The following is a 22882-nucleotide window of genomic DNA, read 5'->3' as shown; positions in this document are numbered from 1 at the left end:
TCCTTATCAAAATCTTATTTACTAAGTTCCCTCCAGGAAACCTAGAAGCCTATAGTACGAATTGTGGAGCGACGTGTATAAGAGTGGATGCAGTATCCACACTACTGGCTATTAAAATTGCTATACCAAGAATAAATGCAGATGATAAACGGGCATTCATTGGACAAATATAGTATACTAGAACTGACATGTGATTACAATTTCACGCAATTTGGGTGCATAGATCCTGAGTAATCAGTACCCAGAACAACCATCTCTGGCCGTAATAACGGCCTTGATACGCCTGGGCACTTAGTCAAACAGAGCTTGGATGGCGTGTACAGGTACAGCTGCCCACGCAGCTTCAAGGCGATACCACAGTTCATCACGAGTAGTGACTGACTTATTGTGACGAGCCAGTTGCTCGGCCACCATTGACCAGACAGTTTCAATTGGTGAGAGATCTGGAGAATGTGCTGGCCAGGGCAGCAGTCGAACATTTTCTGTATCCAGAAAGGCCCGTACAGGACCTGCAACATGCGGTCGTGCATTATCCTGCTGAAATGTAGGGTTTCGCAGGGATCGAATGAACGGTAGAGCCACGGGGCGTAACACATCTGAAATGTAATGTCCACTGTTCAAAGTGCCGTCAGTGCGAACAAGAGGTGACCGAGAGGTGTAACCAATGGCACCCCATACCATCACAACGGGTGATGACGAATACACGCTTCCAATGTGCGTTCACCGCTATGTCGCCAAACACGGATGCGACCATCATGATGCTGTAAACGGAACCTGGATTCATCCGAAAAAATGACGTTTTGCCATTCATGCACCCAGGTTCGTCGTTGAGTACACCATCGCAGTCGCTCCTGTCTGTGATGCAGCGTCAAGGGTAACCGCAGCCATGGTCTCCGAGCTGATAGTCCATGCTGCTGCAAACGACGTCGAACTGTTCATGAAGATGGTTGTTGTCTTGCAAACGTCCCCATTTGTTGACTCAGGGAACGAGATGTGGCTGCACCATCCGTTACAGCCATGCGGATAAGATGCCTGTCATCTCGACTGCTAGTGATACGAGGCCGTCGGGATCCAGCACGGCGTCCGTATTACCCTCCTGAACCCACCGATTCCATATTCTGCTAACAGTCATTGGATCCCGACCAACGCGACCAGCAATTTCGCGTTACGATAAACCGCAATCGCGATAGGCTACAATCCGACCATTATCAAAGTCGGAAACGTGATGGTACGCTTTTCTCCTCCTTACACGAGGCATCACAACAACGTTTCACCAGGCAACGCCGGTCAACTGTGTATGAGAAATCGGTTGGAAACTTTCCTCATGTCAGCACGTTGTAGGTGTCGCCACTGGCGCCAGCCTTGTGTGAATGCTCTGAAAAGCTAATCATTTGCATATCACAGCATCTTCTTCCTGTCGGTTAAATTTCGCGTCTGTACATCGTCATCTTCGTGGTGTAACAATTTTAATGAACAGTAGTGTATCCCTGTGCTATATCTGAAAGTTATTATCTACATACAGTCTGTTTCGTCGTGCAGACTTCTTGAACTGGCGTTTCTTCTGGCAGTACTCTCCATCCGTAACGTTTAAGACATTGTGGTTGGTAATACGAGGAGAGAGACCTCACCGCTCGGCCGGCGGTCCTGGGAGCGGCTACGAGGGTAGCGTGCCGGCTGTGTGGCATCCCAGCAGGTGCCGTGCGTGGCCGTGTAGGAACGGCCCGACTGCGCGTGCATCGCGAGGGCCCAGGCCCGGTCCCCCCGGCTAGCGACCCCCGGCAGCCCCCCTCCCCTCCCCCACTCGACAAGTGGAGGGGGACCGCAGAGAGAGTCCGTCCCTGCCAGCGCTGTCGGCGCTCATTCAGTCGCTCTAAGGACCTCCGCTCAGGACGAACAGGCAGTACGCGAGACGAACACCTCGCACGACACGCTCCGTCGCTCTTCCACTTCTTCGCGACTCCCGGCCGGTCACCCGCTACCGGAAGCGCGGCGGTACACTTAGCTAGTCGTCGAACCCAGTGTCCTTCTTCCCCTCGCGGTTAGCTACTCGGGAGCCAGCCGTCTGAGAGGAGCACAGGGGCCCTCGTGTGCGAACGCCGGTATGATAGCAGCGCCGGTCTGCAGTGTCGGATAAGGTGCGCAGAGATCGTTGCGCGAGAACCGCCGCTCCCAGAGGCCTGCGCTGCCGCTGACCCACTGGGCGGCCGTCGAGGCACCACTTCCGCGATCGCCGTTCTGAACGAGGTATGTCCGCTCTGCTGCGCTTCGCAAGTTGTCTTCGCCGTCTCTGCTGTTACGGTTCATAGCCTCTATCTATGGTCTGGATATCTATGCGACACTGTCTCTCTCAGAACGACTCTTCCGCTCTGCAACTGAAAGTTCCGATTTGTCAGGAATCTCAGCAGATATATCCCTACACGTTTCTAGTATTTGTAGACTTAGAGAAAGCTTTTGACAATGTTGACTGGAATACTCTCTTTCAAATTCTGAAGGTGGCAGGGGTAAAATACAGGGAGCGAAAGGCTATTTACAATTTGTACAGAAACCAGATGGCAGTTATAACACTCGAGGGACATGAAAGGGAAGCAGTGGTTGGGAAGGGAGTGAGACAGGGTTGAAGCCTCTCCCCAATGTTATTCAATCTGTATATTGAGCAAGCAGTAAAGGAAACAAAAGAAAAATTGGGAGTAGGTATTAAAATCCATGGAGAAGAAATAAAAACTTTGAGGTTCGCCGATGACATTGTAATTCTGTCAGAGACAGCAAAGGACTTGGAAGAGCAGTTGAACGGAATGGATAGTGTCATGAAAGGAGGATATAAGATGAACATCAACAAAAGCAAAACGAGGATAATGGAATGTAGTCGAATTAAGTAGGATGATGCTGAGGGAATTAGATTAGTAAATGAGACACTTAAAGTAGTAGATGAGTTTTGCTATTTGGGGAGCAAAATAATTGATGATGGTCGAAGTAGAGAGGATATAAAATGTAGACTGCCAATGGCAAGGAAAGCGTTTCTGAAGAAGAGAAATTTGTTAACGTCGAGTATTGTTTTAAGTGTTAGGAAGTCGTTTCTGAAAGTATTTGTATGGCGTGTAGCCATGTATGGAAGTGAAACGTGGACGATAAATAGTTTAGACAAGAAGAGAATAGAAGCTTTCGAAATGTGGTGCTACAGAAGAATGCTGAAGATTAGATGGGTAGATCACATAACTAATGAGGAGGTATTGAATAGAATTGGGGAGAAGAGGAGTTTGTGGCACAACTTGAAGGGATCGGTTGGTAGGACGTGTTCTGAGGCATCAAGGGATCACAAATTTAGCATTGGAGGGCAGCGTGGAGGGTAAAAGTCGTAGAGGGAGACCAAGAGATGAATACACTAAGCAGTTCAGAGGGATGTAGGAGATGAAGAAGCTTGCACAGGATAGAGTAGCGTGGAGAGCTGCATCAGACCAGTCTCAGGACTGAAGTCCACAACAACAACTACAACAGTACGAAGCTAACTTTTGGAGTTTGCCGGAGGGTACATTATTTACCAGTGCACTTGCCCCTTTTTTCCTGTGCCATACACGAATGATGCGCGGAAAAAATGGTTTTCGGTAGTCCTCCATCTGAATGTCGTGAGCTGTTTTCGCCGTAACAGTTATGCTCAGCAGTCTCTAACACACTTCCAGACTCGATGTCTATGCGATATTATGTCTCTCAAAATGGCTCATCCTGCAGCTGAAAGTCCTGATCTAGTACACACTTTTAATCTTTCTGGAAGTTCAGATATCTCTCTGTATTTACCTCTACATTTAGAAGCTACCTTACGGTGCTTGGCGGAGGATACTTTGTGTTCCACTATCACCTTCCCCTCCCCCCTCTCACCTTTTCCTGTTCAAGTGGCGAAGGGTGCGTGGGAAGAACGATTATTGGTAATCCTCGATATCAGCTCCAATCTCTCAAATTTTAAATTCCTAGTTTTTTGTACGTAGTGGGAATCATTATATTCGTCGGCTCTTATTGAATCATACGCTTTCAGACTATTAACAGTAAACCACAACGTAACAAATAACGCCTCTCTTGTAGCGTCTGCCACTAGTGTTGAATTAGCATCTCCGTTATGCTTTCGTGCTTACTAACAAAGCTATAACTAAATGACTACTCCTCTTTGGTTCTTCTCTGTTTGACATATCGGTCTTCTCTGGTGAGGGTCACAATATGCCGAACAATACTGAGGTATTGTTCCTGCTTTTGTAATATTCCTGCGACTCTTTGTTACTCATTTTTCTGGCTGAATCTCCGATCTTTTTATGGAAAATGGATAGTAGGGATTCCACAAGGACTAACTTTTCTTTAACGAAAATGTCTGTCTTTCGAAGTGCATTTATCCAGCAGAGGTCGAACTATTCCTGTCGGTCGTGGAATAATATTATCAATCCCTGTTTCTTATACTCAGAGAGATGTTTATTTCTTCCTCTGCATAAATGTATAAGGAGAATAATAGCTGATCTGGAATCCGAAGAATATCGATCCATCAACTAACAGTGATTGTAGTCTCAGAGGGGCGCATCTGAGTTTGGTGATATAAAGGCTTGAAATCGGAAATTTGGCCACAAGTGTTGGGGGGAAGCATTTTAGACAATATTTAGATCAAGCCGGTAATTCTTGAATTCAGAAGTGAAATATCACAGGAAAAACGGGAACTCAAATAGCTCATCGATAAAGTAACTGGGCAACTGGAAGGAGACAAGGAAGCTTCAGTTCGAGTCAGAGATCATATATGGTCAGTGTGACACAGAACTTTGATCAGGCCTAATAGTGTGAACTGGGTGTGTACGGAGGTCAGCGCGATTACTCAAAGGTTTCTCTGATTAGAGGTAGGGTCAAAGAAAAGCTGATAAATATGAACTGATGAATGCTTGAAGGAAGACTCCACCTGTTTCACGAGAATCTACATCCTTGAACATAACAGATCGTACAGTGCTACAGACGTTGTATATTAATAACGTGGCCTACCATATTAACAGCAAGCTCAGAGTTTTCGTAGAGTTTCGTTACCTGAAATGAAGAACTGCCTGAAAAAAGTTGCAGAAGTGTTAGTCAGATCGTAATAGTATGTCAAAGTGGTGCAAAGTTTGGTAACATTCTCTAAATGCTCAGAAATGTAAAACTCGTATCCTATGACTATAGTATCAGCGAGTCACAGTTGGAGTCGGTCAACTCATACAAATACCTGGGAGCAACGCTTCGTCGGGATAGGAAACTGAAGGATCACACAGGTTCAGTCGTGGGTGAAGCAGATGGTAGACTTCAATTTATTGGTAGAGTGCTGGGAAAATGTAGTCATTAGCAAAGGAAAATGCTTACAAAACACGCGTTCTAGTATATTGTTCGACAGGACTAACATGAGATAGTGAACGTATACGAAGAAGTGCAGCACTAACTATCATAGGTTTATTTGGCCCGCTAGAGAGCGTCTCGGACCTGTCGAGAAAGCTGAACTGACAGACTCTTGAACATCCCTCGAAAACCTATTTACGAAGTTTCAAGTGAGAACCCTATGAATAAAATCCTGTAGGTATCGCTCCAGTGGGGATCGCAAAAACAAGATTATATTACGGGACGCACTGAGGTTCAGCGCTCCATACGCTAACGGAACGAGAAGCCCTGACAAATGGTAAATCCAGATCACTGTGGCTGCAGACTGCAGCCATAGATGTAGTTACAGTCATTTGCGAAAAGGAGAGTAAGGCTTAGAGCTTAACTTGTAGGATGTGAGAGTATAATCACAGTTGGACAAGAATGGCGGAGGAATAATTCCTTGTTATTGTTGAAGGGGCCAGAAAATGTTTGTTTCATGTGGTTCAGAGGAAACTTAAATCTTGAAGTATGATTGAAAATCGAACTCAGTCGCAGAAAGGTTTATTCAGTAGCAACTTATGGTGGCACACAAAAGCTATCTTTCACTCGACGGATTGAAACTGTCGACCGCAGTATAGAGAAGACACGTACATCATTTCTTAGCAATCCGCCCATACTCTACACATTACCACGACATTAAATTTGTGGTAAGGTCTTATGGGACCAAACTGCAGAGATCATCGGTCCCTAAGCCTACACACTACTTACTCTAACTTAAACTAACTTACACTATGGACAACACACACACTCATGCCCGAGGGAGGACTCGAACCTCCGACGGGGGAAGCCGCATCACCGTGACAAAAGAGGCAGAGTGTACGTCTTTTCTGTACCATGTATTGAGGTTTCTTCCTGTTTTATTCATGCAGTGAGCGTGGGAAGAAATGCTGCTAACATACTTCTGTGTGAAGTGTTACTAGTTAAAGTTTATCTTCTAGCCCCCCCCACGTGGGCGGTGTTTTGGAGACTGGTGAATTATGTTTGTATAGCTATAAGAACCAGGTTTTGGAACTCTCTAAGTATATTTTCGTGTTATATTGGAGCACTTACATTGGAGCCCTCTATTCAAGATGTCGTTTCTCAGATATTCTCTTTCAGTCACTCGTGAGTCGAACGGGTGTGTGACGTCTTGCGCTGGTCTTGTTTGCATGCGACTTTCGTTCCCTGTTGATTCAACACTACGTCCATGCTCGTGCTCACACTCATCAGGAACACTCCAGTACAAGCTGGACGACAGTTTTGTAAGTAATCTCTTCCCTCCACAAGTAGTTTGAATCTTTAAGGTATCGTCCTCAGGAACATTCCGAAACAGGTTGCACAACAGTTCTGATGTGCCCTAGTTCCTGGAAAAACTGCAAGTCTGGAGATACCTGCTAAAGAATCCAAGCATATCATTTGCTTCACTAACCGCAGAACCTATCTGACCGCTGCACTTCAAATCTACCGAATTATATTTACAGCAAAATTACAAAATGTGCTAATGATTATTAAAAACTACCTCAGATATGTTACGACAGGTTTCTTTTGCTCAACACCCTCAGGTTGCCGAGTTCTTCCAAGTCATAACATAACCCGGCAACCTGAAGATTTTCAACGAATGAAACCGGTCGCAACACAATACATGTTTTGTAATACAGCTGAGGTGGTTTTTATTTTTAATCATTAACATTAGTGTCAGCTGGGTGATCAATATGATCAACAAATTGTGCCTCTCAACATTTTATTCGACTGATAAGAGCAAGGTAACTTCTATTATTGCATTACCTCAGTATCTGTTTAAGTGAAACTTCAACAAGAAGCAGTGTCACATACTATGGTTTTGTGTTTGTTAGTAAACCTGACAATGAATTGGCTGCTGGTAAAGGCGACGAAGTCTACAATATTGTTGTGTTGATAAAAACATATATTGCTTGCCTATGAGAAAATAAACGATATGCACTCGGATACGACGTCCCTAATTTATTCCTAAACGTATTCCTAAATATAAAATATTTATTTCAGAAACGTGACATTCTGTATTTCTATTCAGAACTACCGCATGACACCAAAAACATACAAATTATTGCCCAAGGGAAAAGTTTCACATTGTATTTTTTTTTTTAATTGGGTTTACCTCGACAGTCAAGGACACCAGATATATATGAACAATGGGACAGGAGGCAATAGCCATCTTTTACAAGAGTTGTTTCTCGGACCTCCTAAAGTAGCTACACTCTCTCTGGGCCGTTTATGTCTCCGCTACACTATTAATCGGAGTAAGTCGCGCCGCCTAGCCTGCTAATGCGTTTTAACTCGGCCAATACCCGCTTCCTAATTTACACTCGTTTAGGCCAATGCTAGAATCATTTCTCAATGGGGATTATTTCTGTTTCTCACTTTTGTCGCCTAGTCGCTGCAGGGCCATCTGCCTCTGCCCCATAAGGCTACCGCAACGAGGCTTTCCCTCCTCATCTCCCCCCCACCGTATCTACCCACTCCACTCCTTTCATCCCATCCTGCTGAACCTCTGCTTGTATAGCTATGGCGGGTACAGTAGCGCGTCAAACCCAAGTAAGTTAGTTACCTGCCACCTAAGGTCAAATTCACGATAAACGTTATGATGTGGAACGTGTCAACAGAACAAATACAGAAAACACAAACACACACACACATACATACATAAAACTTCCTGGCAGATTAAAACTGTGTGCCCGACCGAGACTCGAACTCGGGACTTTTGCCTTTCGAGAAAGGCAAAGGTCCCGAGTTCGAGTCTCGGTATGGCACACAGTTTTAATCTGCCAGGAAGTTTCATATCAGCGCACACTCCGCTGCAGAGTGAAAATCTCATTCTTACATACATACATACATACATAGGCATACGCACGAATTTTATATGGCAACATGCTGCGCATTTACAGTTTCTTCTGTAAATACATCTAATTATTTCTATTCAAGATTTGTTCTACAGTACAAAAGGAGTTATAAAGTAGAAGTATTTTTAATCTACATTTGAAAACATTTCTCTTATTTGTCAGATATTTTATATCAGTGGATAGATTGTCAAAGAGTTTTGAAGCTGCAAATTTAACATCTTTCTGTGACAAAGTTAGATCTACATCTACACAACTGGCCATTAAAATTCCTACACCACAAAGATGAATCCAGGTTCTGTTTACAGCATCAAGATGGTCGCATCCGTGTTTGGAGACATCACGGTGAACGCACATTGGAAGCGTGTATTCGTCATCGCCATACTGGCGTATCACCCGGTGTGATGGTATGGGGTGCCATTGGTTACACATCTCCGTCACCTCGTGATCGTATTGACGGCACTTTGAACAGTGGACGTTACATTTCAGATGTGTTATGACCCGTGGCTCTACCCTTCATTCGATCCCTGCGAAACCCTACACTGCAGCAGGACAATGCACGACCGCATGTTGCAGTTCCTGTACGGACCTTTCTGGATACAGGAAATGTTCTACTGCTGCCCTGGCCAGCACATTCTTCAGATCTCTCACCAATTGAAAACGTCTGGTCAATGGTGGCCGAGCAACTGGCTCGTCACAATACGCCAGTCACTACTATTGATGAAATGTGGTATTGTGTTGAAGCTGCATGGGCAGCTGTACCTGTACACGCCATCCAAGCTCTGTTTGACTCAATGCCCAGGCGTATCAAGGCCGTTATTGCGGCCAGAGGTGGTTGTTGTGGGTACTGATTTCTCAGGATCTATGCACCCAAATTGTGTTAAAATGTAATCACATGTCAGTTCTAGTATAATATATTTGTCCAATGAATACCCGTTTATCATCTGCATTTCATCTTGGGGTAGCAATTTTAATGGCCAGTAGTGTACATCCATACTGTCAGGTGCATTGCAGAGTTATTAGGGTTTCTTCCTGTTCCATTCACGTACGGAGCGAGGGAAAGTGATTGAGTGTCTCTGTGTGTGCAGTAATTATTCTATCTTATCCCCACGATCCCTGTGTGGGAGATATGTAGGGGGTTGTAGTATACTCCTAGAGTAACCACTTAAACCCGGTTCTTGAAACGTTTTCATAGGCTTTCTCGGGACAGTTTACGTCTATCTTCAAGAGTCTTCCAGTAAACAAACTCGTGACCATTCAAGCTGTCCTTTCTGTATATGTTCAATATCATTAAAGAATAATGCGATCATTTTTGCTTCTGGTGTTGTGAATATGTCTGCCACTCTAAAACTCAAATGTATTTTTGATAACATATTTCATAAGTGTTTTATGATCTCTTTTGACATCCGTGAAAGAAAATGTGGAAAATATGTTAACTTACTGAATTCAACAGGGTGGTCAGAAACAGTCTGAAAAGCTTGTAATGGTGTTGCAGGGTAGGTAGCGCTGAGAAATAATTATTAAGAAAATAACGATACCTTCGTTGTCTTCGAGTTAGTTAGCATTGAAGTTAGCCAATCACGTCGTTGCGTGCGCAAATTACAGCGGTCCGCCAGAGACGGTGTCGCCAAACGTGTTCTTCGTTTCTTTTCCTAATACTGAATAAGAGCGATACAAAATTTGAACATGGAACGGTAGTAAGGATCAAACCAGAGTCGAAGGCTGAAGGCTGAGCATCTCGCGACCTATCATCTACGCTATGAGAACAAATGACACTAAATGTATCTGGTGGGCCACTCGAATTTCCGTGTGTCTGATAGGCTATCAATGCTAATTAACTCGAAAACAGCACGACGTATCGAATTCTTTTCTTAACAATTATTTCTGAGCGCTACCTACCCTGCTATACCCTGAAAAGCTTTTCAGACTGTTTCTGACACCCTGTATATCCACAAAGCGGCTAGTTATTCTTATCGCAAAAACGAATTAGTAGGTGTGCTATGCTGTTGTTCCAGTTTAAGTTTCATCGACATGCACACCTAACAACTTGGAACACTCTACACTGCTTCCTATTTCTAGTTGATACACTAGGTGAGTAGGAGGTAGGACATTTTCGACAGCACCAAAGTGGATGAGCTGTATTCTTTCAAAGTTTAAAAGTAGGCTATTTGTGCAGAACCAGTCAATATCTTTCGTTGTTGCTCAGCTCCACAAGAATCCTTATCCATATTGCATACGGGACTAAATCTGCCTCCAGATTCAGATAAAATGGCAGATCATTTACGTATAGCAACAACAGTAGTGGGCCACTGATCGGACCCTGTGGAATTTCTCCCCACACAGATGATGTGGCACTCCTCTTTGTGTTAATCGAACAGCCTGGGATATCTTCCTACATTCTATTTCGTAAATATGCGTTCTCAAACACCAGTAACTTCGAGACAGTAACTGACAATGCTGTTACCACGTACAAGCATACAACAAAATAATTATACTGCTATATCTCCGGGATTTGGCATCAGGGGAATTTCTTACTGACATGAAGGCAGCAACTAATTTTTATTTAATGTAGATCAAAGGAGCTGTCACGATCCTTAAAGGTTTACCCTCAAGTGACAGTACCCATTTTGCAGCACAAGCAAGCCTCAAAAAAGTCGACTGAATTGGCACGAAACTTAAATGACATACATATTGCCAAAACAAGCGTACATCCCGCTACCAATACTAGACTGTAGGAAAAATTATGTTAAACGTATTCTGCTGTCTGAGAATAAATCCTTGAGATTAAAAATCAATAACGGGTCGTTTTATCTAAGATAGCTGGAGGTTGGTTAGTGTCTTCGTTTCAAAGAAATATATTTTTTTAAATGATTCATTCATTATAATGGAAGAAAGAGGAATCTAGGTCTGAGTCGTCCATGTTTTCGAACAGCCTACATAAATACAAGATAGATTTCTCCAAATCATACTATTACCCGACCTGTGGAAGATTACGATTCGAAATTTCGGCTGATTTTGGCGAATCTAACTTGTCACATTCTTGTAAACCATTGCTTGAAAGTGATGGGTTAGGAGTAAGATGAGAATGATCTTCATAAGGTTATGTGGAATGTATACATGTGTGAGATTTTGTGAATATGGTACTTGTGACCATTAATACGTATCTTTAGTGTCTTGATGGTGCAATGTTTCGAAATATAAGATAATTGCTGTCACTTTTTCCATTTTCGGCTTGTTTCACCAGCAACCCTCACGCAGTGTTGCAGGAAAATATCTCTGCATTGCACTAAGCTAATACTACTGTAGACCGATACTGTAGAATTAAACTCCAGAATGCGTAACGCCAATCCATAAGTAAGGCTCTATATAGTCTTTCATTGGTGCTTTATTTTGTTACTTCATAAAACTCACACTAGTCTATAATATAAGTCAATAAAAATCCATTCATGGAATCATGTTTACAGCAGCAAATGGTTTCCAGGGCATCATCCATCACAGCAATATATGGTAACGAGCCGCCACTGAGTGCAGGATGAACTATTGGCCTAGTTAGTCGAAATACTCCATAGAGTCTAAGGAAAAAAAAGGAACGGTGCAGCACTATGGAATTACCCGAATGGGACGGAAATCGGTAGGTGTGAGATGTATGTACAGAGAAACAAATGGTTAGAGTTTCAGAAAAATTGGATGATTTATTAAAGAGAAATGGCTTCACAAATTGAATAAGTGGATAATGCGTAGGTGCACCTCTATACCTTATGCAAGCAGTTACTCAGCTTAGGAATGATCGATAGAGTTGTTAGATGTCCTCCTGAGGGATTTACTGCCAAATTCTGTCCGATTGGCGCGTTAGATCGTCAAAATCCCGAGGCAGTTAGACGGCTCTGCCCACAATGCTCCAAACGTTCGCAATTAGGGAACGATCCGGAGGGCTTGCTGGCTAAGGTGATGTTTGGCAGGTACGAAGATAAGCAGTAACATCTCTCACCGTGTGCGGGTGGCCGTTATCTTGCAGAAACGTAAGTCCAGGGTGGCTTGCTACGAAGGGCAACAAAACGGGGCGTAGAATGTCGTCGACGTACCGCTGTGCTGTAAGTGTGGCGGCGGGGGCAACCAAAGGCTTCCTGTTGTGAAAAGAACTGGCACCCAAACAATCTCTCCTGGTTGTCGGGTCATATGGCGCCCTACACTCAGGTTGGTATCCCACTGCCATCAGGAGCCTCTCCAGATACGTCTTCGGCCTGGAATCGCATTAACTGGAGTAGAACTGTCGGAGTAGAATTGTCTTCAGTGATGAGTCCCACTTCGAACTGAGCCCCGATGACCAGCAAAGACGTGTGTGGAGACGACTAGTGCGCTACTGACTTGCTCATTTTGTCAAGTTCTTTCTCTTGAATAAATCATCTAACTTTTCTGAAACTGTAATCATTTATTTGTCTGTACGTGTACAACACATCACCGATTTCCGTCTCATTTGTTTTTTTACCTTAGAGTGTATTTCAAATTCAAACTTTTTGACTAAGTCGCCATATAACTCGGCTCCAAGCGATTTATGAAAATGACGGGAAACAAAAATCATAAAGGATAGGTGGAGACTGGGAGCCTTAAAGACTGCGAGATATCGATCGATGAAACTATTTGTTAATATATTTGTTAATAAGGCGGATGCCACGAGTTAACACAGTGCCAAATATAGATGAAATATGTGCAAATCTGTTGTAAGGAGTGGTCCAGAAAATTTCAAATTCGGTAGGTACGTTAATGTTCACCAGCCACTTGTCGTACAGAGTGGCTACCCATATCTATTAATACTTTCTCTGTGTTTACAGTTTTCATCTCTGGTATTCGTTTTTTCTCTGGGAAATTATCTCTGCTTCACGAACTGCACTAGTTTTTTGCTGTCCTTAATGCCAGTTACTTGAACATCGTCTTCGAAATAAACGTTTAATGACGACAATCATTTGTTACGTGAGGCTGGAATTTCAAGTAACCTTGTAATTGATAATGAGATGCAGTAGAAGATGCACATTCGTGTACTTCAACTTTTAATTTTTTTTCTCTAAATTGACGAGTGGAAGCAAACGGCTCTGAAGCAGTACAGTACAGATGAGACTTCGCGTGGCCTGGCGTTTACCAGCTGAGGAGCAGCCTGCAGGCAGATGGCGTATGCCAGAGGTGCTGGCCTGTTATCAGCATTTGTCTGCACCGTGCGACGACATTTCAAGTGGCCATGAAACGCGCGTAACGGCCTGGGGCGTCGCCGGCGAACCAGGGGCGCCATGAGAAGGTCGCGATGGCTCCGGCTTCCAGTGGTCCTCCTGTACAACTCCGGCTCCAGTCTTCCAGTTGTTGTTGAGTAGCGCTCCTCAGTGCAAACTTCATACTAATTAAGAAACCGAAAACGGAGTTGTTCAATAGCACTTCTGAGGTTTTAACGCAATACACCCAGAAATGGCAATGTTATTGTGTTTCGATTACAACAGGCACTTTATTTTCAAAATCTCGAAATACGAGATAGTTGTTCACTTAACTTACGGGAATACAGCCGGATGATATCGTCGCAACGGCCTATATTACGGCGGGAGCACACTCTGCCGATTTCAACTCTAACTCCAACAGGAATGTGCTGTGCAAGGGAATTTAAAACCTCGGTTTTCAGATAAAGTCAGGAAAGGCCACACACACACACACACACACACACACACACACACACACACACACTAGCGCCATCACAAACCAAAGTTGATCGACGTCAGAAGTTATCGAAAGTGAAACTAATAATCAATGGGTGAGGTAACACAATCTGTGTCCTTCTGCTTTTTGACAACGGGAGGAGCAAAACTTAAACAAAAACCACCGTATCTATTTATAAGGTTACTTGCTAACTTAATTTCAACAGCTTCCTTCACAACACTGTCCCAATAGCTGGAAGTGCATACCAGAATGTCCGTTGTTGTTATATTTCGTAAGATGACCGTTGGCAAGACAGTGTTCTCCAGTGACGGATTTACTCGGCTGTTGTGAGCTTGTGTGCCGCTTAAGCTCAGTAGAACGATCGTCCACAGTTCTGACAGTCTGACCCATGTGCGACATGCCACAACTGAAAGGAATACGGAACCTAAAAGTACCCTGACCTTTGAGTGGCATGATCTTGGTTTGCGTAAGGCGAGTGTCTACCGTATTCCTTACAGTTGTGCCACGTCATATACACGGTATGCTCCCGCCGAAATATCGGCGGTGGACGGTGACGTCACTCGGCTGCATTCCGCTAAGTTATGTGAACTTTCTATGCGGCGGGAGAAACTCAGCTCTCACATACGAGTTAGTTAGTTACATCTTGCGTAGAACATTCGAAATGATGTGTAACTAGTCAGTTTTCTGGAGATGCGTAAATGATTAAATTATACGGTACATCATTAGTTTTAACATTAATAAACACATTATTTTTCAATCTTACTCGTGAAACGTCACTTAAAATTTGTTACTTAATAACTACCAGTTTTCAAATAAAAATTCGCTTATGGAATAGAAGTTAACCAAGGAAAAGATTTTAGGTTAGATGGAAAATTTTCTTTTATGTTGTTTGACAAAAAATCAAAATTTTTATTGATGATTACTGAACTCCTTTATGTGGCACTGACAACATTACTAATGAGCAATAAAGTCATTCCCTCTCCTAGCTTTGTAGGTGTGAACATCACTGTTCTTCTCGTCTTCTCAAACTCTGATGGACAAATTTCATTAGCAAATGTAAATATTGCGAAGGGGGAGTTAAATGCATAGCTCTTTCAAGACGCGCTACATGACGAGCACGGATGAACACCACATATTATTCTTACTGCTCTCTTTAGCACAATCAATACTTTCTTTCTACATAATGAGTTACCCCAGAAAATTATAACCAAGTGTTGAACGGAAATATGCAAAATATGTTAGGAGCTTGATTCGTATGTTTTCAAGAATAGGAATTCGACGAATATCAAAAGTAGCTGAAATCAATTTTCGGGCGGCTCACAGGTATTTTTCTCCAGTTTTCATCACTAGGTACACCCATAAAACTTTGAGCATTATACCCTGTTTACGGACTCCCATTCATTTGTTACAGCAACTGTTGGTATGACTCTGTTGTACAGAATTGGTTATACATTATTTTCTCTAAATTACGGGTGAATCCATTTCCAGAGAACCAGTTAATAATGCTCTGGAAAACATCATAAACAATTTCTCCTATTGTTTTTTCCTCCAATGGAATTTATTATAATATTATTAGTCCACGAAAAGTACCAATTCTCTCTGATGAATGTTAGGGGAGCGTAATCCACAAACATATTGGGCCTCAGAATTTAAGCACGAGATATAACATATTAACATTTAACATATTAACCAGTCAGTGGAAATGGCAAAGGGGGGAGGGGGGGGCAGAAGAAATGATCACGGAGTAGATGAAGTCAATGAGTTCTGCCATCTAGGAACCAAAATTACTCATGACGAACGGAGCAACGAGGACGTAAAAAGAAGGTAGAACTGGCAAAAAGGGCATTCCTAACCAAAAGAAATCTGCTAGCATCAAACATGCGTCTTAATTTGAGGAAGAAATTTCTAAGAATGCACATTTGGAGCAGAACACTGTGTGATAGTGAGACATGGACTGCCGCAAAAATAGAACAGAAGAGAATCGAAGAATTTGAGGTGTGGTGCTACAGAAAAATGTTGAAAATTAGATGGACTGATACGGTAAGGGATGAAAGGTTCTCCGAATAATGGGCGAGGAAAGGAATATGTGGAAAACACTGACAAGATGGACGGGATGACAGGACATCTGTTAAGACATCAGGGAATGACTTCTATGGTACTAGAGGGGGCTGTAGAGCAAGACGGAGATTGGGGTACAGCCGGAAAATAACTGAGGACGTAGATTGGAAGTGCTATAGCTGAGATGAAGAGGTTTGCACAGGAGAATTCATGGCGGGTCGCATCAAACCAGTCAGAAGACTGATGGTTAAAAAAAGAAAAGGAAAAAAAGGGGATCGTTGGTATCAGTAATATTGCTATGCATTCACACTTCCGCTAAATGAAAAGTAAACACTTTATGAAGGCATTTTACTTTCATCTAAGCAGCTACAAGAACGAGGTGGCAACAGGAAGGGCATACGGCCAGTGTCTACCACTAACAATGACAAATCCGTAATTTAACAGATTTATTCTGTGTACATACTGGAGAAATGCCATTGAAAAGAAGAAAGAGGAACTTTCCTTCGATTAAACTAACTTATAGTGTTTGCATCTCATTTCTACTACTATTCTATTTTGCTGTTTGCCTTTCTTTGTTTTCACATTGAAGCAAAGTTATCAGTCCTCAACCATATTAGACGCTTTCCTTGATTAGTTTTATATGTCGAAATCGATTCTATTATTTACATGTTCACAAGGTCATTATCACTAGCTGACGGGTGACAGGGGGGGGGGGGGGTTTGCAGAACGAACCGTGTTGTACTGCTCAGTCATACCAGTGTTGATTCATGATTCCATCAGCGCACCTGAAGGTAACAATTCGACCTGTGGTAAAATATTGTCTTTGTGTGACACGACAATCCAGCCGTTTTCTCGAGAACTCTCCATCTGACCTACGTGCGCAAAATATGAAAAATCTCATAAAAACTAAAGGAATCGTATGTACATTCATACATTGTTGGAAATCCGATAGCAGTTGGTAATACGGTGGAGGAAATTGAGAAATAATAAAAATGGAGCATTTCGTCGACATCGCGGTATTTAGATACAGAGGGGCGACAAGCATGGGTATGTAACAGCCAATGTCCGATTAGTTCCGATGTTCCCATGAACACGAGAGATCTCAACGCGGTAGCCAGAAGCACATTTGAAAGCCGCTCCTTGAGAAAAAGAATGTAGTGTCATTGCCTCTGCGCTCTCTCGTTTGAAAAAGCTCTGATGTGACAATGACTGAAATGATAAAATAATTCTACATCCTGCCACAAACCATTACGTGAAGTCATCCAGGGGCGATAAACAGGTTAATCTTCTAATTTCCACCTGCAGTCAGAAGCCAAAACGTAGATTCTGCACACACAAGTGCCGTTCTGCACTCAGTAGTTGCAGCGGAAGGGTTGTCTCGGTACGAACGGGCGGCATGAGAGCGCTGGCAGGTCTTCTTTACGACTCTAAACAGCCACTGGTGCCCGAACAGTACCGTCGTTAAAAGCCAGTACTTTCCGCTGTAATAATCTAAACTGCGCAAAATGCTGTGAACCCTTGGTACGTATCTCTATACGGAATGCTGTTCGTGCCACCATCCAGGCACCAACGATGGTGACACGGAAGAAAACATCAAGAGAAGCACCTCAAGGATGGTGCCGCAGTCGTTTGACATGTTTTGTTGACCAGGTGGACAGACTGAAATGCTTATTGTAGTAAGGTGGTATTTAATTGTTTCCGGTAATTCCTAAACGTTAAAGGCATAATGTTCATGGAAACTGCAATACATAAAAAAGTTTCTACATTTACTCAAAGATATCTTTCCGGCCAGACAACCAGCCCAATCGACTACAGTATCAGTATCAGTAACAGTAGGGTTATTCGAAACGGTACTCGTGATATAGTTGGACGTAGGATTTACCAGTGCGACGATTCTGGCAACTCGCGTGCGCATGCTGATGAGCCCTTGGGTCAGTTTAACCTTTGTAACAGATAGCTATCCCAAGCTCGTGTCAAGTCACTGGACACGGGAGCAGCAGGTTCGAGCCCTGTTGGTCAAAAATCTTTCATTTCCCAATATTTGGCTTAAAAAAGCACTAACGATACCGTGCAACAGTGTGCCATGTCAAACAAGAAACCTCTCAGGGGAGTCTCACTGAGTGGGCCCTTGGGACATGTCGATGGTGATCCGTGTTAAGCTCGACGCAACCCACTTGTCGCTACCGAGGGGAATAGTCTATCTTTCAGAGAAGTAATTTAGCCTCCCCCTCCTTTTATATCGTCACCACCATAATAAACGAAGCGCTACACTCGACATGTATCATCGCAGTTATTTAGATATATTTTATACGCCTAATAAGGAAGATATAATTTTGTGTTCGGCTATCGGGCTCATCCTGCGAAGAGTGCCATACCAATTCCGTTTTGAAAGTAACCGCGATTTATGATGGTCCCCTGGATGTTACAAAATGCAGGACATGGTTCTTAAAAGGGTGTGTGGTCAGCAAGCAGCGCAGTGTATGCTCTGCAACGTGCTCGGAAGCTGCTCACAAGGTTGGTAAGGAGTTCTCGTGGTAGGGAGTTCCATTCCTCCACCAGAGCGGTTGTCACCTGCTGGATGGTCTTTGGTATAATACGTCACCCCAAAGCATTCTACACGCGCTCCATTTACGTCGGGGGAAGGTGAAGGCCAGTCCATTCAGTGAATATCTTGTCGTTCCGAGAGCTCCTCCACCTGCACTGTTCGATGCGGTCGCTCACTATCATCGATAAATATGAGTTCATGAAATGACCCACATGAGGAAGGAGTACAGTGTCGCAACAACGTTGTCCAGTGAGTGAACGTGTTCAAAGGTTTGGAGGTCAGTACATCCATGCAAGGTAATGCGTGCCTGTACCGTAACTCATCTCTCGCCGAATGAGGCTATATCCAGAATCGCTACTCAGGTTGAAACTACTCTCATCCGAATAAAACACGGGACTCCTCTCATCGCTAATTCAGTCCCTGTGCTCTAGCTCCATCACAAACGGTGACTCTGATGTCTGGATGTAAACGGAACACAAGCGACCAACCCTCCGCCGCGCCTTCCAAGCAGTCGCCATTCCACTGTGGAACGTCAGATTGCAAGTCCACCCGCTTCTCGCTTCTTGCTCCAATGTAGCGGCCGTCTGCTGCTGTGGTCGACCACCTCCTCTGCTTGGGACAGCACTGCCTGTGGTTCGGAACGCTCCCTGTGCACACTTAACAATGCTGTGAGCAATAACAAATTCCTGGCGTACACTCGTCACACTTCGCTCTTCTTCGTTTTCCCGATGATTCTTCCTCAAATGTCTCCTGGCCATTTTGTAATGAAGAAAAGCGCAACCGAGCACGATAAATGCTCGCTTACACATAGTGTCTTTTCCCGTTGCTGCAAGTGCCGCGTGCTACGAGGGGGGGGGGGGGGGGGCAGCTTAATTTGGCGCTATAGTCCCACTGACCACACGCCATGTGACGTTCAGCCTTGTGTGCACCACTGCCCATCTTATCATTGATATCCTTTGACATTAAATTTTAATCCCACTTTTGACCTTTCTTTTATTTCTGCCATTGCTTCTTCCAAGTATTGATTTGACAGAAAGGGCGAAAGACTACATCTTTCTTACAACGTTTTTGATCCGAACACTTCTTTCTCGGTCCTTCTGCATATTGCATATTACCCCTCTTTCCCTGTTGCTTACCCTTATTTTTTCTCAGAATTTCGAACATTTTGCACCATTTCACGTCGTCGAACACTTTTTCCGGGTCGACAAATCCTGTGAACGTGTCTTGATTTTTCTTTAATCTTGGTTCCATTATCACCGGTAACGTCAGAATTGCCAGTCTTAGGAATTGAGTGGATGATGTTTCTCCAAAATTGTGATGACATATCGCCATGTCATACATTCTACACACCAACGTGAATAGTCGATTTGTTGAAACTCCCCTGAAAGATTTCAGGAATTCCGCTAGAATTCCGTCTGCCAAGTCGTCCAACGCTGTTTTAAATTCTGCCCTACTGAAAGTATTGTGGGATTACTGATTTTTCGCTATTCCTGTTAGTTTTGTTTCCGCTGGTGTTGCTATCCCCAGCGTGATAGCCTCCTCAGTTCCTGATATCGCTTCCGTGGCAGGAGCAGGGCCCTGCAGCAGCCGTGCTACAGTACTGTGGCGCTCCTCGGGAGACAGGGACAGGTGCACGTGACTGGAGCCGCTCCCAGCTGGTCTCTGAGGACCGGTTTGCCACGCCGTCCTACATTCGTCAACGGCATCTCCCACTGTGAGAAACAGCTGGTTGCTCTGTCACGCGGCGAACTGACACACCGGTCAGGTTTCAGGGCACGGCGTAACCCAACGGCGACACAGTTCAGCCGTCCAGTTGCACGTAAGAGCGGTGAAACGTTAAAACTCCGTATTCAGCAATCATGTACAACCGCCCGCTCGACGGAAGAGCCGTACCTAAGGAATGGAAAGCTGCACGGGTCACTCCAGTATTCTAAAAAGGGACGATATCACTGACATCGATCATCAATAGAATTTTGGAACTTACTTTGTGATCGAACATGAATTACCTCGAAGTAAACGATTATTGACAGAAGCCAACATGAAATCAGAAAATATTATCCCTGTGAAAAACAACCAGTTCTTTGTTCTCACGAAGTAGTGAGTGCGGTCGAAGGGGATCTCAATTTGATTCCAAATTTTTAGACTTCCAGAAGGTTTCCGATACCGTTCCATACAAAAAGCCTCTACGCTGCCAGTCACGTCAGTGTGACCACCTATCAGAATCCTTTTGCAGCTCTGACCGCTGCGAGACGTGTAGGAAGATAGTGAGCCCGACTCCCGTAGTGTGACCAATTGCGCTACGTTTCTCGGTCGAGGATCCATGACGCGAACAGTCCGATCGAGGTAGTCCCACAGATTCTCGGTTGGGTCTAGATCTGGCAAGTGCGGTAAACTCTTGCTGGTGGTCTTCGAACCACACACATAGTCTGAGAGCTGTGTGACAGCTTGCATTGTCCTGCTGGTAAGATATAATCGCGCCGAAGAAAAACAAACTACATGTGGGAGTGGACATGGCCCTCAAGGATAGACGCATACTTATTTCGATACACGGTGCCTTTCAGAAAGACATCACTCTGGGAAGGCCAAGAAAATATACCGCAGACCGTAATGCTCCCCCCTCCGGCCTGGACCCTTCCGACGATTGGACGATTGTCGCAGGATGCTTGCTTTCAGACATTTCACGCCGTATACCCTAAAGGTCGGCCATATGTCCGATAGAGCATAAAACGTCACTCATTTCAAAAGGGCATCTGTTGCTACTAACTGGTCGTCCTGTTGCGGCACTGGAGTGCTAATTCCAGTCTTGGTTGCTGACGAACAGTGGTCAAGATGTGTGTTTGAGCCAGGCGCCTGCTGCGGAGGCCCACACGCAGCAATCGCAGAACGGTCTTGGAGGAGGCACTGTTGGTATTTCCTTGATTCACATGGGCGGCTAGCTGCTCAACAGTTGCTCATCTATTCGCCGTTGTTCATCCCTGTCATCCATGACCCGTGGTCCACCGTAGTTGCTTCGGTACCTGTTTGGATAGCGCCATTTTACCATGCACGGTATACACTCCTGGAAATTGAAATAAGAACACCGTGAATTCATTGTCCCAGGAAGGGGAAACTTTATTGACACATTCCTGGGGTCAGATACATCACATGATCACACTGACAGAACCACAGGCACATAGACACAGGCAACAGAGCATGCACAATGTCGGCACTAGTACAGTGTATATCCACCTTTCGCAGCAATGCAAGCTGCTATTCTCCCATGGAGACGATCGTAGAGATGCTGGATGTAGTCCTGTGGAACGGCTTGCCATGCCATTTCCACCTGGCGCCTCAGTTGGACCAGCGTTCGTGCTGGACGTGCAGACCGCGTGAGACGACGCTTCATCCAGTCCCAAACATGCTCAATGGGGGACAGATCCGGAGTTTTTGCTGGCCAGGGTAGTTGACTTACACCTTCTAGAGCACGTTGGGTGGCACGGGGTACATGCGGACGTGCATTGTTCTGTTGGAACAGCAAGTTCCCTTGCCGGTCTAGGAATGGTAGAACGATGGGTTCGATGACGGTTTGGATGTACCGTGCACTATTCAGTGTCCCCTCGACGATCACCAGTGGTGTACGGCCAGTGTAGGAGATCGCTCCCCACACCATGATGCCGGGTGTTGGCCCTGTGTGCCTCCGTCGTATGCAGTCCTGATTGTGGCGCTCACCTGCACGGCGCCAAACATGCATACGACCATCATTGGCACCAAGGCAGAAGCGACTCTCATCGCTGAAGACGACACGTCTCCATTCGTCCCTCCATTCACGCCTGTCGCGACACCACTGGAGGCGGGCTGCACGATGTTGGGGCGTGAGCGGAAGACGGCCTAACGATGTGCGGGACCGTAGCCCAGCTTCATGGAGACGGTTGCGAATGGTCCTCGCCGATACCCCAGGAGCAACAGTGTCCCTAATTTGCTGGGAAGTGGCGGTGCGGTCCCCTACGGCACTGCGTAGGATCCTACGGTCTTGGCGTGCATCCGTGCGTCGCTGCGGTCCGGTCCCAGGTCGACGGGCACGTGCACCTTCCGCCGACCACTGGCGACAACATCGATGTACTGTGGAGACCTCACGCCCCACGTGTTGAGCAATTCGGCGGTACGTCCACCCGGCCTCCCGCATGCCCACTATACGCCCTCGCTCAAAGTCCGTCAACTGCACATACGGTTCACGTCCACGCTGTCGCGGCATGCTACCAGTGTTAAAGACTGCGATGGAGCTCCGTATGCCACGGCAAACTGGCTGACACTGACGGCGGCGGTGCACAAATGCTGCGCAGCTAGCGCC

The 22882-nt window shown here is 44.8% G+C and overlaps 1 protein-coding gene across 1 annotated transcript in view; it reads left to right on the top strand.

Moving 5' to 3' along the window:
• Positions 1–1877: 1877 nt before the first annotated feature.
• LOC126252939 (patched domain-containing protein 3) overlaps positions 1878–22882 on the top strand; it is a 426000-nt gene continuing 404995 nt past the window's right edge. Inside the window, exon 1 of the mRNA XM_049953939.1 lies at positions 1878–2244. The gene's annotated coding sequence lies outside the window, so the exon portion shown is untranslated. The remainder of the gene's footprint in view (positions 2245–22882) is intronic.

This window comes from Schistocerca nitens, chromosome 4, assembly GCF_023898315.1.
Source record: "Schistocerca nitens isolate TAMUIC-IGC-003100 chromosome 4, iqSchNite1.1, whole genome shotgun sequence".
Lineage (NCBI taxonomy): Eukaryota > Metazoa > Arthropoda > Insecta > Orthoptera > Acrididae > Schistocerca > Schistocerca nitens.
The sequence above is the reverse complement of the archived record's forward strand: the minus strand, read 5'-3'. Positions and strand labels throughout refer to the sequence as shown.